The sequence below is a fragment of the Capsicum annuum genome, chromosome 2 (assembly GCF_002878395.1).
Source record: "Capsicum annuum cultivar UCD-10X-F1 chromosome 2, UCD10Xv1.1, whole genome shotgun sequence".
NCBI classification, from domain to species: domain Eukaryota; kingdom Viridiplantae; phylum Streptophyta; class Magnoliopsida; order Solanales; family Solanaceae; genus Capsicum; species Capsicum annuum.
The window spans coordinates 132518484-132524861 of record NC_061112.1 but is presented as its reverse complement, the minus strand read 5'-3'; positions in this window follow the sequence as shown (position 1 = coordinate 132524861).

Here is a 6378-nt window from a genome sequence, read left to right as displayed (position 1 = left end):
CATGGGCCACCGTAACAACCCTTGGATGAATTGTGCCATTTTCCCCCTGTGGGAACACCATGGTTTCGAGTAGAGCTACCGTAAACGCAAAGGCTCTCATCTTCTTCCATTTGCTTCGGGCTCAAATTTATGTCCAAATTTGTGGAAGACATTGAATCTTCCAAATCGATGATACAACTCCCAAAAAGTGATATTTGCTCCATCACGTTGCCCTAGCCTGGTGTCGTCGTCAGTTAAAAATGCCTCTTTGATTATTTGACGGTCCCACACGGCAGAAACTAAAATGTTCTTATCAGGCTTTTCCTTTCTCTTGAAACTCATTTCAATACTCTCATAGCAAATTAACGCTTCTTTGATGGTAGGAGTCAATTCCACATCCCCGAAGCAAAACACCATATTCTGATCATCCCAAAATGTCGTAAGCACGTAGATCATTTCAGGCTAAGCGTCCATTTTGATCAACGAAGGCAGGTTCTCGATGTGTGTCCTAACAATTTTTCTCTCATCTGGACCCATGTAATCCCACCACAATTTCAGGTAATCGTCAGGTTTGGTAACCATCTTGAACTTTTCACAGAAATGAAATTGAGTCATATCTACATAAAAGAAGACAAAGATAAGCCTTTCCCCCACCCCAAAGGGTAATGGATTGAATTTAGACAAGCATATATTTCTCCAACACATAAGTATGATCCATCTGTGATTGACTCAGGGTCAATAGACGTAGGGCAAGCTTTCTAATGGGCCCAATACCCCGCTCGGGTATTGGGTCGTCCTAGGCTCATGCCTAAAATAGGGTTTTGGTTTCATTCTATCCTCGGTGTCTAGAGTGGGTTTGAACACTGGTTCTCAAGCGGACAACTTAAGTTTGAAAATACAAACAGCCATCAGACGGCTCACGTGCTAATAAACTGTTTGTATTTCCAACACATTTTTGGAATTAATCAATAGAGGCCGGGATACCCACGAAACCCCAAAACAGTTTAAATAATGTAGGAATATGCTATGTGATGCGATAGTTAAATTTTATAGAATCGAAGCATATAAATATATAAACAGTTAATCAAAAGACGAAATCAAACATTTGATTAGAACCTAGTTAAAAATCTCCAGCAGAGCCGCCATTTCTATTTTGCGGAAATTTTGACTTTTGAAAGAGAGTCACCACTTAATTTTGAAAAGGAATTAAGAAACCTTTATAAATACTTTAAATGATTCAAAATATAAAAATCATTTTAAGTTAGAAATTCTAGATAAGTAGTTCTTATTAACGTTTTAGAAAGGTGTTAGGCACCTAAAACGTCCGCTAACTTGCGGTTATCTGGACTGTTTAAAAAAGTCTTTTGACTAACTTTAGAAAATAGATTGGCTTTTGAAAAGAAAGCAATTTTAGAAATATTTTGGTGTTTATGCAAAACCAGTTTTTAGCGAATTAGTTAGGGATTTTAACTAGGTTCGCAAGAAAACACATAAAGCAAATTAGCAAAAGTAAAAGGGTAAGGGTAGAACCATAAGGACTTGAGCCATTAGGCCCAAATCGACAACCTGTCCTAATCTAGATATTGGGTTTTCAGCCCGTCTTCCACCTGTTCTTATTCTATGTTTTCGAGCCTTTAGCTCGAGCTTGCTCCACCTGTATTAGTTACAACTTTGGCTTCGTGGCCCGAATAAATGAATAAAAATAAATAAAGACAACAATACTTGACTAAATAAAACAACAAATAAGACTTTTGAGTCTCTTAGCCGCTTCAACTGTGGGATTTTAATCCATTCTTCTTCTTCTTCTGATTTTCTTATCCATGCACTACGAGATCAATTTCCAAAATCTTCCAGGAAGGATAATCCTCAATGGCCCCTTAAGGAATGGAAAGAATCTGTTTGGACTCCAACGAATATTCATGCAAAAAACAAGAAGAATAAAGCACATAAGCACATGATTAACGAAAGAAAAGACAAAGATGTCTGCGGATTTAATTAAAAGTGGTAGCGTAATATGAATCTTTGAGTAATACATACTCAACCCAGGAAAAATATAAAGAGAATCACAATATGCTAACTAAGCGACTAAGATTCTAACAGATGGTCACAAATAGGTTGAATATACATAAAAAAAATGTCATTCATTAAACAAAGAAGAGGATAGGCATAGAGGTGGGTTTTACACTCCGGTATTCATTCTAAAAAGATCATGAAGACCCAGAAAAGACGTGTACCATCCTCCTTAATTAAAATGGAATGACCCATAAATAAGTAGGAATGACACACTTTAAACTAATTAGAACATCGTGGAGACTTAATATGAGTAAGCATTAGCATTTAAACATTTCAAACTAATAGGTAATAGTTCTAACAAAAAACAGATTAGAACAGATAGCCTGAGAGCAGTTACATATCTACTGCATTTAAACAGATCGAGGCGATTCCATTTAAATAAACTAGAATAAACCAGGTGAATAGAGCATTGTAAAGTACCAGATTTTGGTCACTTGAAACCTATTCTATACTTTCTCAACAAATCAGTAAATTGAAACATCTAAATACCCCTTTTTAGGTCTATTACTACAATTTGCTAACCGGAGTCCAAGAATTCTTAGAAGACGATTGCTGTTGATTTAAAGAAAAACAAAGAAACTACAATGTTGATTAATCTTGAGGGAACTATTCTGAAATACAATAACAAAAATTAAGTCTGTCCCTGAACAAATAGAAAACAAAAGAAGTTCAAGCTAAAAAGAAGAAACCGAAATCCAAAGTCATAGCAAAACGGACTGAAGAGGGACGGGCATACATTTGATTGAAAGTATCATATTCAGAGATGAAGATAATGCTAAACCGAAAGAAAATAATGAACACATTTATTATGCCAAAAGAATCATCATCCAGAGCAGAAAGGTGAACTTAAGAGACTATCCTAAAAATCGTCAAATCAAGAACAACAAACACCTTATTTCAAACCATAATCGTGATTCTCTACGCGATACCCTATGGCTCTCAAGGCCTCTACAATAGCAAATCCAGCCTCATTCATGAAAAACACATAATTAATTCTACGAAGAAAAGGTGGATGGAGAAGAAACAGTGAAATTAAGAGGGACGAGCATGTTTACCTCCTTCGGGGCAGCAAGCGGGATGACGAGCTATCAGCAGTATATCAACCACCAGAAATCAGTCCTCAACTCGACAATGTCGATGAAAAGTTCTTTCATGGCAGCAAACGGGATGAACGAGCTATCAGTGAAGTCGTCGCTACTGGAATCTCGCGACGTCCACCACCAACGGAGCGTCCCTTTGGACTTTACCTCTTAGAGATTTCGAAACCCCTTGGAGACAAGAGAGAAGAGCCCCCCCAAAACTTCTATGAAAGAACCCAAATTTTGACTCCAATTTCTAAACCTCTCCCCCAAAAATCTAAAGAAAGAAAGAAAAAGAACCCCCAACTTAGAACCCTAGAATTTTCAACCTCCCTCCTTTTACCTCGAAAATTTTCTCATCTATTCTTTTCTCTAAAGTTTCAAAACCTAACAAATAGTGACTGTCCTGAAAAAGAATCCCCCCTTCTCAGCTCACTGTGAGCTCTTTATATAGAAGCCCAACGGGGTAAACTATGATTTTTTCCAAAGGAATTTGAAATTTGAACTCCAGATAACGTTGTTCACCAACAACTCATATGGATTTTGGAAATTTTCTCAGATAAATCCAAATTGTGGACCAATCAGAATTGGGGAGAAAAGGATATTACCTCAAACCACTAGAAATTAGCTGCGTACATACGAAATCGTACCAATAAACCCTAAATTTATAGAGCTAGCTGTTGGGGGACGCCACCTAGCTTGTTTTATAGAAGGCCCACATCCCTCCTCATACCAGAACACGTGGGGGAAACGCGTGATGATGAAGAGGAGAAGAAAATGGGTTGGGGCTGGTCGGGTCGATTTGGTTGGGGATTTTGGGATTTTTGGATTCTGGGTCGCGATGTTGCTGGAGTTGGTACGTATGTTTATTGGTGAGAGTTGTACGTATGTTTGGCTTGAAGGAGGTAATGGATGGAGAGTGGGCCGGGTCAAGGTATTTTGAAGGTGGGCTGGGGTGTTGGGCTGAAATTGTTAAGGGGTTGGTTTGGGTAGATTTAGGAGGTAATTTTAAGGATTGGGCTGGAATTAGGATATTTGGGTTTTAATTTAGGCAATTGAATTTAAATTATAGCCAAATTGAATACCAATTGGTCAATTGCATTTCAATTGGGGCCAATTTGATTTCAATTAGAGCCAAATTCAATAAATTGACTAAATCAAATTGAAATTTGATACCAATTGACCCCTTGTTCAATCCCGAGCTTCTTGATTTAATAAAACCAAATAAGTATTTCTCCAAATAGATTATTTGTAAGAGTAAATTGTATCTAAACCAAGATTTAATTATTTAAATTTATCTTCCGAATAATCCTTAATTTAAAGTCCAATTTTGATGAAAATGTTCATTTAAATGATGTCATTTATACAATCTCATATATGCAAATACGAAAATATATAATTATCACTTAAAAAAAAATTAGCCTGAATACCTATTTTAAAATACATTTATTTGAAAAAAATAATTGTTGTAATTTTATTCGAAAATCGAAGAAACCCGAGATTAAACGTAGTTGTGGAGGGTAAAAATTAGGTGTCAACAACATCTCCAATTGTCTGTAGAGATAGATGTTGCTTGTCATCTCTGATTGTCTATAGAGATTGATGTTGAATGGTGTCTTCGATTGTCTACGAAGACAGATGCATGACCCTCCAGTTGTCTATGGAGGCTGGTGTGGATTGTCATCTTCGATTGTCTACAGAGACTGATGTGATGCCTTCGATTGTTACGAAAACAGATGCATGGCCCTCCAATTGTCTATGGAGGCAAATGTGATGAATGGTGTCTTCGATTGTCTACAAAGACTTGATGACATCTACAATTGTCTATGTAGATGGATGTTGAATGATGATGTCTTTGATTTTCTACGAAGACTTGATGCATGATACCTCTAATTTTCTATAGAGGCTGATGTTGATTGGTTTCTCCGATTGTCTATGGAGACTGATGTGACATCTTTGATTGCTTACGAAGACAAATACATGACCCTCCAATTGTCTATGAAGGCTGGGATGGATTATCATCTTTGATTGTCTACGGAGACTGATGTGACGCCTTCGATTGTTTATGAAGACAGATTCATGACCCCCCAATTGTCTATGGAGGCTAATGTGATGAATGGTGTCTTCGATTGTCTACGAAGACTTGATGACATCTCCAAGTGTCTATGGAGACAAATGTTGAATGATGATGTCTTTTATTGTCTACGAAGACTTGATGAAATCTCCAATTATCTATGGAGATGGATGTAGATTGTTGTCTCCAATTGTCTACGGAGACTGTGTGATGGTCATCCTCCATTGTCTATGAAGACTAAGGTCATCAACCAGTGAGGTAATGGCCTCTCGATTGGTGGAACATCTGGAAGGTAATAGTCTCTCAACTGGCGGGGCTATAAAAATAAAAGAGCTCTCGACTGGTGGGGCTGTTGAAAGGTGATAGCCACTCGAATGACGGGGCTATGGAAATGTAAAAACCTCTCGACTGGTGGGGCTTTGAAAGGGAATAGCCTCTCAAATGGCGGGGCTATGAAAATATAAAAGCCTGTGAGAACACCCATTTGAAAAGCAAAATGTGCGTGTTTGAAGGCTGTATCTTAAGGAGAAAGGTCAATTGTTGGTATTCGGAGATAGGCGTCTTGTATGTAAAGTGTGATGCATGTATGTGAAGGCATGGTTTGAAAGGAATGATTTTTTTTTCGTTGTAAAAATATGTTGAAAGATGAAAAATGCGGAAGATTGCCTTTTGTTTTATTTGTAAGAAATGTTGAAAGGTAAAAATACAGAACATTATTTGTGTTTTCTTTGTAAGAATGCAGAAAGGTGAAAATGCAAAAGATTGTTTTGTATTTTCTTTGTAAGAAATGTTGAACAATGAAAAGATATAGTTTTGTCTTAACTACAGTTGGTACCAATAATTCGTAGTGTGTATAAGAATCCCCCTATCTCTTTTTCAACTAACCGAGATCGACTTCAGGGTAACTTCTATAGCTTTGAGTGGAACCTCAGACATACCTAAGTATCGACAAGATTTGTTCATCCTGCTTCAAACAAAGATTTTGAATTGTGCCTGTTCCCATGTTTCAAGTGCCCTCTCCAGAAAGAATATTTCGTTCTCACACCTATTTGGGATTATTTTTCTCTTGAATTCGGAGATGTCTAGAGATATACGCTCACACTCAGAAAGAAGTTCAATGAATGTAATTGTGATATCATAGGCTTGGCCTTCATGTAATTATCCACTAATGTG